Source organism: Canis aureus, chromosome X (assembly GCF_053574225.1).
Source record: "Canis aureus isolate CA01 chromosome X, VMU_Caureus_v.1.0, whole genome shotgun sequence".
Classification (NCBI taxonomy): Eukaryota; Metazoa; Chordata; class Mammalia; order Carnivora; family Canidae; genus Canis; species Canis aureus.
In genome coordinates this window covers 72,703,192-72,715,088 of record NC_135649.1, presented here as the reverse complement: position 1 = coordinate 72,715,088, position 11,897 = coordinate 72,703,192, and the positions used below count along the sequence as shown (strand labels likewise).

At 37.7% G+C, this 11,897-nt stretch overlaps 1 pseudogene; it reads left to right on the top strand.

Moving 5' to 3' along the window:
* Nucleotides 1–10,656: 10,656 nt before the first annotated feature.
* LOC144308762 (tRNA-uridine aminocarboxypropyltransferase 1 pseudogene) lies at nucleotides 10,657–11,557 on the top strand (annotated as a pseudogene).
* Nucleotides 11,558–11,897: the final 340 nt, after the last annotated feature.

Here is an 11,897-nt window from a genome sequence, read left to right as displayed (position 1 = left end):
ATTAAATAGAACTCTCTCTCTCTCTCTCTCTTAAAGATTTTATTTATTTATTCATGACAGAGACAGAGAGAGATGCAGAGACATAGGCAGAAGGAGAAACAGGCCACTCACTAGCAGGGAGCCCGATGTGGCACTCAATCCTGGGATTCCAGGACCATGCCCTGAGCCAAAGGCAGATGCTCAACCACTGGGCCATCCAGGTGTCCCTAAATAGAAATAACTCATGAAGATGTCTACCTCTGTCCTAATTCAATAATTTTAAGGTTTGGGGAATGACATAACTGATGGGAAGGATGATTGGCTTATGATGAATGTGCAATAAGAAAAGTTCCTGACTCTGAAATGGTTAGGGTTGAAGAAATGTACTGACCTCTGTGGCAGGCTGCCCACTCCTCAAATATGCCTTGAAGGCAATCAAGGGTGAGGGAATACTCCAGTCCTTGCTCTAGAAATGAATCTGGCCTTATGGAAGACTATGGAAAAAGTGATACTAACATCAGTTCTTTCCTGATTTTTTATACTTCTGGAAATTGAGGCCTAAAATTATATTTGAGGGTGTGAGGTCTGTTTTGAAAGAAAAATGTTTAAGTATACCTTGCATATATGAAAAGTTAAAAACCATTATTTTAATCTGGAATGAACAACAAAGGACTAAACTTCTTTTCTGTTTATTTGTGGGGTTTGAAGAGCTTGTTTTCTCTGTCTAAATTTAAGTGCTGGATTTGGACTGCTGTTTTTTGTTGAGGACTGATAGGGACAGAAAGAAACATCATTTGGCAAATTGAAGATGGACTGAGGAAATGGGACGTAGTAAATGCACTCTGGGAGAAATCCTCTCTATTGTCCAATATAAAGATTTTCCTTTCTTACATTGTAATTCATTTTAAGAAAGTTTGTAAGACACCACAATCTGGTTCTGCCTATGTCTTGGGGAATGAGAACGGGAGCCTATATGTGCTCTGATGAAAAAGGGTTCATGGAAAACAGCCATCTGGTGAAGTGGTGGTTAAAAGACAACTTGAGGAGAAAGGCAGAGAAGTCTGAAGTTACAGATGACAAAAGAACACCAGGAAATATTTTTGGCAAATATGAACACTCACCAGAAAGTTTTAAAAAGAAGTAGGAAGAAGAATAACCATGGAATTTCTTCTGCCACTCCAAAATCCCCTACCATTTTGGCAACTGAGGCCATTCAGTGTTGACACCACAGCAGTGCTTGGCTGTAGTCTATCTCCTTTTCCTGAGGCCATCTCTTCATGCGGCCTGTCAGTCTTCTTCTTTTGTTTCACTGAGGTTTGCTGGTGGCAAGGAGGAGGGAAGGTTCTGAGTTATCAGCCTGCATCATCATTCATGCTCCCCCTTCCTCCTAGGAAGTTGGGGCAGGGAAGGGAGGCTGCAGGTTGGAACAGCAAGCTACCCGCAGGCCATAATGAGGGCCGGGGGGCCTTTGATCAGTTCCCCGTTACTGGACTGTTTTTCCGCATGTCTTTATTTTTGTCTTTAAAATTTATTTATTTATTTACCTATTTGGTTTGTGCTGAACAGGCACTGTGAGCTATCTAAAGGTCACTAGAATGGAACAATTTGGCTAGAGCCCAAAGTTTCAGCTTTGCCAGGGACACTCTGTTCTACTATACCTCAGCATTGTCAAAAACACTCAATTCAAGCCCATTTTAGTTCTTCCTTCATTTTCTTTCCCCTTTCCCAATATTTGGTTCAGATACTCTATATCTCCCTGTCTTAAGTTTTTCCTTCTCTCACTCTTTGTGGTCTTTATGTTCTTTTCCCCATGCTCTTTATCCCAGGATTGACTCCTCTGCTTAAGAGGACTTGGAGCAACTTCTGTTGGTCAGTAAGGTATCTCTGGGTCTGGTGATCTTGCATGGCAACAGTTAAGGAAGAGGATAGAGTATTATTTTCATCTCTAAAGTAGAAATAAGTTCAGGCTATTGGTGAGGTCTTGGTAGAATGCTAAACTGAGGCAAGAACTGGCAAAAGGAAGTGGGGGAGCCACACTGCACAGGGTGTGTCACTTGAGAAAAGACTGATAACACACTAAGGCTGCCAAAGGGGGAAACTATAAATTATATTTCTTAATGGCCAAGGAAATTGAGCTCAGAAGTCTGAGACGCTTTGGCACAGCCTATTTGACATGATTTCTGGAATGACCCTCTCCTTTTGATCTGCGCCCCCCTGCACTGTATCTATTTTCCTTCTTTGGTCCACTATCATTTCATCATTATATGACCACAGCTCAATCCACTACTACCACTTAGATCATGGTTTACTTGCCTCCTCTCTTGCCCAAAACTTTCTCTACCAGACTCTTGCAGAACTTCTCCCAGTTCCTCTAATGCTGCCTTGGAATCCTTCTCTTAGTGAACTAGTTAATTGCTATTATTTTTTGAGAAATTTATGAGGTGACATGAAAATAAAGACAGGAAAGTCCTTGCTGAATTCAAACACATAGGCCCACTTCCCAGCCCTGAGAAAAAGGGAAGTTTCTCCTGCCTTTTCCCACAGGCATCAAAGCTCAAGCTGAAGGACTTGCTTCTATTTGTTATCCCAGGCTATCTCCATGCAGATGATGTCCACTTTGAAGAAAAAAGAAGGCCTAGTTTGAAAGATAAAGAATATGTGTCTTGGAGAAAACTAGACATAAATGGAGAAAGAGAAGGTCTCTGAAGAAAGGCAATGACAATTTCACATGTACTTTTATGGAACTAAGGAGCGTCAAAAAGGTGACATGACAGATAATAGGCCAGGTCAAACAAACAAACAAAAAAAAATTCTAATAATGTGGGATCTTAAGTAGTAGGACAAGTAACTGTGAAAATATGTTGATTTTTCCCCAGAAAATTTTAAAGAATGAGGTATCCTTCCAGCTTTGGATAGGTCAATATTGTACTCCTTGTGAACCATATAATTAATTCTTGACTCTAAGGAAAGTCATTGGCAAATTGGAGCTCATCCAGAGAAAGTCAAAGCCCAACTTAAGCTAAAGTTTAGAAAAGCTGAAGAAATGAAAATGTCTTATTCTGGGAAAGATGAGACCCATACACAGTGTGATTTCCACCATCAAATACTGAAGGTTTAATGTGTAGGAAAAGAACTGGATATTCTTTATATTACCTGAATGTATATTTGGGAATAATGAGGCAGACTCTATGAAACATAGTAGGTGAAAATCAAGCAAGGCAGGAATCTTAGGTGATCCTACCCTACTTAAACCTTGGAAATGGGAAGGGAACATGTAACAGTCAAAATCTTAAAGCCTCTGTATACTAGCCTGGCCCTCTAAAGGGCTTACAGAACTAGAAAAAATAAATTTCACAGTGAGGTTAGAGTAGATTTGAGAATTAGTAGCAAATGTGTCCTAGCTCTCATTAGAGATAGCACAGCATCTTCCCTCTGGACTCTTTATGACCTTTTTAACCTCCTTTCCATGCCCATAGCTCAGTTCTCAGTTCTTCAAAAGTAGAGACATCATGAGTTTTTATCAACTGATACTTTTTTCACTTCTCTAAGCTTAGACAGTCCACTCCAGATAGGGGAAAGGTACTTTGAATGAGTTTCCAACATTGAAATTCTGGAAAATCTGTTCAACATTCACTTGAAGCAATTCTAACAGGTTACTTTCTTTTCTTTGGATGCTTTATTTTCCTATGTCAACCCTTGTCCCTCCCCTGGGAGGCATTGTTGTGCAATGCAAAGAGCAAGGACTTTGGATCTTATCACAGTGAAAATCAAATTCCAGCTTAGCCTCCCACTGCCCACACAACTCTGAGGAAATCACTTCTGGGAGTTTTTGATGTTATGTCTGTGAAATGGAGATAATACCATTCATAAGACAAGATTGCTGTAAGGACTAAATAAGATAAAGTATATAAAGTACTTAGCACAATGCTTGAGAAGTAGGCATCACTTAATTATTTTTGTTAATATAATTACCTCCAACTCTTCCTAAATTTCAGACTTTAGCCCCGTGACTCACCCTGGGAATTCCCTTAACATTTGTGTCTATATATATTTGTTACCATTACTTGGGTCTTAGGATGGTTGCATGCTTGCCCACTCTGGAGAAACTCCATGCTATCCTAAAAATACAGTTGTCAGAGTCAACTGAGTCAGGGAGAACTATATTCTCTCTAAGCCATTCTGGGTCAGTATAAATTTAGATTGCCTAATAAGTCTGTTTTTTCTTAAAACAGCCTGGAGTCAGGGTCTACTTTAAGAATTTGAGAAAAGTAACTCATGGAAACCAACACTCTAAGTTTTTCCCTAAATTCCAGAAGGAGTTAGCCAGCAGTTATGATAGGTCGATAGCCTTTTTCTAAAGGGATATTGACCAGGAGATGGACAATGGAGGGGACTAAAATTGGCTAAAGAGCCACTCCTCCCATCTAGATGCTCCAGAATACCTCTCTCAAAATCAGAACTGTCCACTGAGGAAATGGCAGGATAAACTTACCATATTTTTTTGCTCTCTGGATATCCTTCTGGTCATATTTTAAAAAAGTAAGCAAGTATCTTGGTAGATATGTACCAAATCACAGAGTGAAAATTTTATGTTTTATACTAGAAAGCTACTAAAAGATTATATCTTAAATGTTCTCACCAAAAAAGTGGTTATTATCTCAGTTGATGGATGTTAAATAACCTTATTTTGATAATTATTTTGCACTATATGCATAAATAAGCTTATCACATTGTACACTTTAAATTTACACAATGTTATATGTCAATTACATCTTATAAGCCTGGGTTAAAAAAAAAAAAGTCCTGTGGCTTAGTACATGATTTTGAGAGCTGATCTTATCATGAGCTGATGGAGAGATTCTACCACTGACAAGGCAGGTTCTCCAAAGTCAACTAACTATGATGTATAAAAACAGAGCTCATGGAGACCCAAGATCTGCTGAGCTGGACATGAAAGGAAAGTTTCAGTTATCACAGAACTAATGGATAGAAAATGAGAGTGAGGGTGAGATAAGTAGGAGAAATATTTTAAGGATTTGATGATGCCCAACATCAAATAAATAGGATTCTGCAGCATGGTGTGTGCAATCCTCACAATAACATAGAGCATGGACATCACTAGCCAGGATTCCCCGGAGTAAGGGAAAGTAAGAAGGATTAAAGGAGAGTTTCTGGGAGTACAGATATCTGGCAGACCTAGGGACAGATAGATATCACCAGGGGCTAATCAGATCTTTAAATGGTTTTAAGACAAGAGAGATTAAAATTTCATGATATGGCAGGCAAAATCCAGAAAAAAATCTTAGCACACTGAAATGATAAATCTAAATTCACAAAATACAGTATAACAGAGAACGCGTGTTACTTTTTCCACACTTGGATACAGAGAAAAACAACCACAAGATTATAAAATGAATAAGGACAACCAACAGTGGGACATATAAATATCAACAAAATTTAGGGGTTTTACCTCAATATGCCAGAATAGGAATGATAGGGTTGTCCAGAAAGCTAATTTGTCAATGTTGGGATGCATTAAAAGAAGCATAATATCCAAAGTATGGAAAGGGATAATTTTACTTATGCAATCTTAGATCTTATAACTTAACAGTCTCGGTGATAATTTGAAGACTGTTCAGAGGGGAAAAATAGAGTGATAAATTTGTTGGAAATCACATCCTGAGGAAAAGCTATAAGAACTAAAAATATTTAGACTGGAAAAGAAAGGACTTGGTAGGAAAAATAATAGTTATTTTTGATAACCACTTGGGCAGTCAAGTGAGAAATGGATATGCTCTAAGTAGGTTTATAGGATAGAAATAATATCACAAGGTACAAGAAGGAGAGAGGGTCAATCTAAATAATAAATTGTTCCCAGAGATGATAAGTTCTTCCCCACATTCAGAGATGTAGGTTTAGTTAATTTCCTTTTCAACCTTTGAGATTGTACCAAGTTAGATTCTAAGTGATTTTTTAAAGCCACCAAAAAAGTAGAATTTGGGCAAGCAGGATGCCTGGGTGGCTCAGTGGTTGAGCATCTTCCTTTGGCTCAGGGAGTAATCCTGGAGTTCCAGGATCGAGTTCCACATGAGACTCCCTGCATGGAGCCTGCTTCTCCCTCTATCCATGTCTCTGCCTCTCTCTATGTGTGTCTTTCATAAATAAATAAATAAAATCTTAAAAAAAAAGAACTTGGGCAAGAGAGCTGAATGGGAAGCTTTAACACCTTGTCTCTTTAATGAAATATATAAAAATCATGTCTGGGCATAGGATCATCTTGAAACCTGAGTGACATAAGCACAGAACAATCATCAAATTATGATATTATAGAAATTTTTCTTATATGCATATTCATTATATAGATCAATAATGTCCAAAATAAATATGATGCAAGTTGCATATGTAAATTCAAAAATTTTCATAGTCACATTTAGGGTGGTTGCCAGTATTGGGGAGGTGCGGAGTGGAAAAAGTAGATGAAGGGGGTATATTTTTTTTTAGATAAATACATGCTAAAAAAACTACATTGCAAAAATTTAGTTAAGTACATGCTTCCATTTATTTAGATGTTTTAAAGAATAAAATAATATTATAAAAGTATGATACAATTATGGATGGACAAAGAAAAAGATAAACAAATAAAAATAACCAAGCAAGTAAATTAAAATGTTAAATAGTAGAATATAGATAGTGGGTATATGGCTAGTTCCTGTAAAATTATTTCAGTTTTTCTGTATGTCTGAAAATTTTTATAATAAAATGCTAGAGAAAACAAAAGAGTGAAAATAACCAAGAGAAACATATTTTAGTAACAATGTATTTTAGGGACGCCTGGGTGGCTCAGCGCTTGGGCATCTGTCTTCAACTGTGGCGTGATCCCATGGTCCTGGGATCTAGTCCCACATCGGGCTCCCTGCATGGAGCCTCCTTCTCCCTCTGCCTCTGTCTCTCTCTTTGTGTCTCTCATGAATAAATAAATAAAATCTTCTTTAAAAAAATCAATGTATTTATTTAACCAAATATATAAAAATTACCATTCCAACATATAATCAATGCAAAAATTAATAAGTTATTATCTTTTTGATACAATATTTTCAAAATCTGATGTGTATTTTATACTTGCAGCACATTTCAATTAAGATTTGTAACTTCTGTTTCATATTTTCACCAAAAGCCATAAGATACTTAGGAATACACCTAACCAATGTTGTATAACACCCAGTGCTCATCCCGTCAAATGCCCTCCTCAGTTCCCATCCCCCAGTCACCCCATCCCACTGCCCGCCTCCCCTTCCACTACCCCTTGTTCGTTTCCCGGAGTTAGAAGTCTCTCATGTTTGTCACCCTCTCTAATTTTTCCCACTCATTTTCTCTTCTTTCTTATTATCTCTTTCACTATTTTTAAAAAGACAGGAGCAGAAATTTCACCAAAGAAGACATACACATGGCCAACACGCACATGAGAAAATGCTCCACATCGCTTGCTCTCAAGGAAATACAAATCCAAACCACACTGAGACACCACCTCACACCAGTGAGAATGGTGAACATTAACAAGACAGGAAACAACAAATGTTGGAGAGGATGTGGAGAAAAGGGAACCCTCTTTCACTGTTGGTGGGAATGTGAACTGGTACAGCCACTCTAGAAAACTGTGTGGAGGTTCCTCAAAGAGTTAAAAGTAGAGCTACCCTATAACCCAGCAATTTTACTACTGGGGATTTACCCCAAAGATACAGATGTAGTGGAACACCAGGACACCTGCACCCCAATATTCATAGAAGCAATGTCCACAATAGCCAAGCTGTGGAAGAAACTAGAGAAAATTAAAGATATTTTGCATAGTAAAGGAAGCAAAAAGCAAAAAGCAACCTTGAGAATGAGAGAAGATATTTGCAAATGAGATATCCAATAAGGAGTTAATATATAAAATATATTTTAAAAAACATATGACACAATACTAATACAAGAAAGCAAAAAGCAACCTACAGAATGGGAGAAGATATTTGCAAATGAGATATCCAATAAGGAGTTAATATATAAAATATATTTTAAAAAACATATGACACGATACTAATACAAAAACAACAAAACACAAATAACCTTATTAATAACCTTATTAAACAAAACACAAATAACCTTATTAATGGGTAAATGCCATTAACAGGCATTTCTTCCAAGGAAAACATGCCCATGGCCAACAGACACATAAAAAAATGTTCAACATCATTAGTCATTAGAGAAATCAAATTAAAACCACAAGATTTTGCACCTTGTAAAAATGGCTAAAATGAAAAAAAAAGGAACATATGTTGGTAAAGATGTGGAGAAAAAGAAACGCTCATGCACTGTTCATGGGAATGCAAATTGGTGTCAAAATTGTGAAAAGCAATATGGTAGTTCCCTAAAAAAATAGAATTACCATATGATCCAGTAATTCCACTACTGGGAATTTACTCAAAGGAAATGTAAACAGTAATTTGAGAAGATATATGAACCTCTACATTTATTGCAGCAGTAGTTACAACAGACTAAATATGGCAGCAATCCAATATTCATCTATAAATGGATGGAAAAAGAAGATGTGGGACAGGAAAGAGGAAAATGGCAGTGGAGTAGAAGGGCCCTACACTCAACTCCTTCCACAAACAAAAATGGATAATTATCAAATTATCCTAAATACTCCAGAAATAGAATTGAAGACTAACAGAACACACTCCACAAATAAAGGGAGAGAAGAGACCACATCAAAGAAGAGAGGAAGTGTGGAGACATGATTTAGAGGAGAAATGGATCTTGGGTGCTGCAGAGGGTAAGTGGCTATGGTTGTGAAGAAGGACAAGAGAGAAAGGATCACACAGGGAAACACACAAAGAGAACATTTCTGCAAAGCCTTTGTCATAGAAAATAAGCGGGGCTGAATTGTATGAGTTTTTGCAACCAATAGGGCTGAGAGCCTGGAGTTTTAAAGGTCAGTGGGCTTGGGTAGGATAGAGCCAAGAGGGAACTACACTGCTCATGAAGAGAAGGCAGGTAAAAACCCCAGAGGCAGAGAGCATGTAAACATCAATCTGATGAGCACATGGGGCACACAGTAGGGAGATTATTCACTCTTCTCAGAGAGGCAGTGTTTGCATAAACATCTCTCCAGGAACGAAGGACCTGGCCAGTGTCATTTCTTTCCCTTAACCCTCAGCATAAACACAGCCACATGAGGAAGTAGTCCATAGTACACACTGGCTGCCTAACTTGCTTATATCAATCTCAAATATCCTGTGCTCTGTTGCAACTGCCCTTCTCACTCAGTCAAGCTTGCCTCAGTCTCAGGAAGGCAGGCCTCTCCCCACTGAAGACTAGCACAAATGCTTGCCCACACTATGTTTCCTGACAAGAGAGTTCTGCAGGGCCTTAGTTCTGGTGGAGTTGCTATCAGGTCTCACTTCACAAGCAGACCAGAGCACATCTTGTTAAAACTCCTCTCATTCAGGAAAAGGACCAAACACTGCCCACAACAGACAGGGAGAGCCTTTGAAGGTGACTGGCCTGAAAAATAGAGAAACCAGAACTCAACAGCAAAACATACATAGCACACACCAGAGATATCCCTGGAGCACCAGGCCCTGGATACTACATGACCTCTTTCTCATAAAGCTATTGCATTATTGCATTCAGGAGCAAGACACATAACTGGCTTTCCAAACACAAAGAAGAATGCAAAAAAACTAGACAAAGTGCAAAGATGGAGGAATTTATCATAAATGAAGAAAAAAGATAAAGCCAGGGCCAGACATCTAAGCAAAACAGATATATGTAACATGCATGATGGAGAATTCAAAGTAACAATCATAAGGATAATCATTTGGCTGCGAAAGAATGGAAGTGATCAGTGAGGCATTTACACAGAGATAAAAGAGTTAAAAAAGAATCGGAAATGAAGAATGCAACAAATGAGATTAGAAACAGCAGGCTGGAAGTAGAAAAGGAATGAATTAGTGACCTAGAAGGCAAAATAATGGAAAATTAAAAAGCTGAACAAAAGAGAGAAAGAAGAATTATGCAACACAAACATATATATAGGGAACTCAGTGACTCTATCAAATGTAATAATGACATTCACATAATAAGAGTCCCAGAAGAGGAAGGAGAGAGAAAAGGGGACAGAAAATTTATTTGAAGAAATAATAGCTGAAAAATTTCCTAATCTGGGGAGGGAAAGAGACATCCAGATATGAGAGGCACAGAGAATTCCCATCAAAATCAACAAAAGCAGGCCCACACCAAGATATATTGTAATTAAATTTGAACTATACAATGATAAAGAAAAATTCTTAAAAGAAGCAAACACAAGTCTTACACGTGTGCACCTCGGGCTCTGACAGAGCTGAAGATGCATGGAGCTGTGCCAGGACCTGCAGGCAATGCAGTGCACCTGTGATTTATGTTTTAGAAATAGATGTTAAACTTTGGATTCGGGATCCCTGGGTGGCACAGTGGTTTAGCGCCTGCCTTTGGCCCAGGGCGCGATCCTAGAGACCCGGGATCGAATCCCACGTTGGGCTCCCGGTGCATGGAGCCTGCTTCTCCCTCTGCCTGTGTCTCTGCCTCTCTCTCTCTCTCTGTGACTATCATAAATAAATAAAAAAAATTAAAAAAAATAAACTTTGGATTCAATTAAAAATGTCTCTCAATCCATCTATATTTCCCAAAGAAAAAGAAAAAAATAATTCAAAATTTGTGGAAACACAACACTCACAAACTACCCCATAGCTGCAGAAGATCCTCTTCAAAACTTATGCTTAGCATCTCAAGAAGTTCTTCAATAAGTTCAGCAAAGTGAAAGATCAAAATGTCTCAAGTGTGGTGGTTCAGGAATGTTCTATTGCCATACATATTATGTCCCAGTTGAAAATGTACCTATTGAACAGATGCCAGTTGTGAAGCTTCCACTGAAGATTAATATCATTAAACATTCAAATTAAACAGATGGCAAAAGTACTGCTATACATGCAAAACTATTAGCACCTGAATTTTTAAATATTTACATATATCCTTTTATTCCAGAATATTAAGAAAAGGCCCATGAAGTTGCACTTGTGTTTCCTGGACCTAAGTCTGTCTCAATAAGATACTTATTTTCATCTGCAAAAAAAGAGAAAAGATTAAAAATATTAAAGACAAAAATGATGACCCTGACAAGCCATCCATTAAATGCAAGAAAACTGAAGAACAGGATTTGAATGAAAACAAGTGCCAATACACAACATTGAAAAAAATAATATTTATAGATAGCACCTGGAACCAAACAAACAAAATATTCACTGATGAGAGTTTTCAAGGATTGTTACAAGTTGAGTTGAAAATAAGAAAAACTTGCTTTTGGCATCTTCAAAAAAGAAAGCCAGATACCTTCCTTTCCACAACTGAATCCATTTACTCTTTTCTGGTAGACTACCATACTGACATATTAAAAGAGAAATACCAAGGACAATATGATAATCTCTTATTTTTCTACTCTTTTGTGTACCAGTTGATAAGCTATGCCAAATGCTCTGGAGAGACAAGAAAACTTACCCATTAGTTTTTAACTAGTTACTTAAGTCATTTTATTTTGCTAAAAAATAAATAAACCTATAATTGTGCTTTGTTTAAAAAAAAAAAAAGAAGCAACACAAAAGAACTCCCTACCTCACAAGGAAAATTCCATAGATCTGACTGGAGATTTCTCAAAAGAAACTTTGCAAGCCAGAGGCAAGTGGCATGATATATTCAAAGTGATAAATGGAACAAACCTGCAGTCAAGAATACTCTTTCCAGTAAGGCTATCATTCAGAATAGAAGGACAGATAGTCTCCTAGACAAACAAAACCTAAAAGAGTTTGTGACCACCAAACAATCCTTACAAGAAATATTAGTGGAAC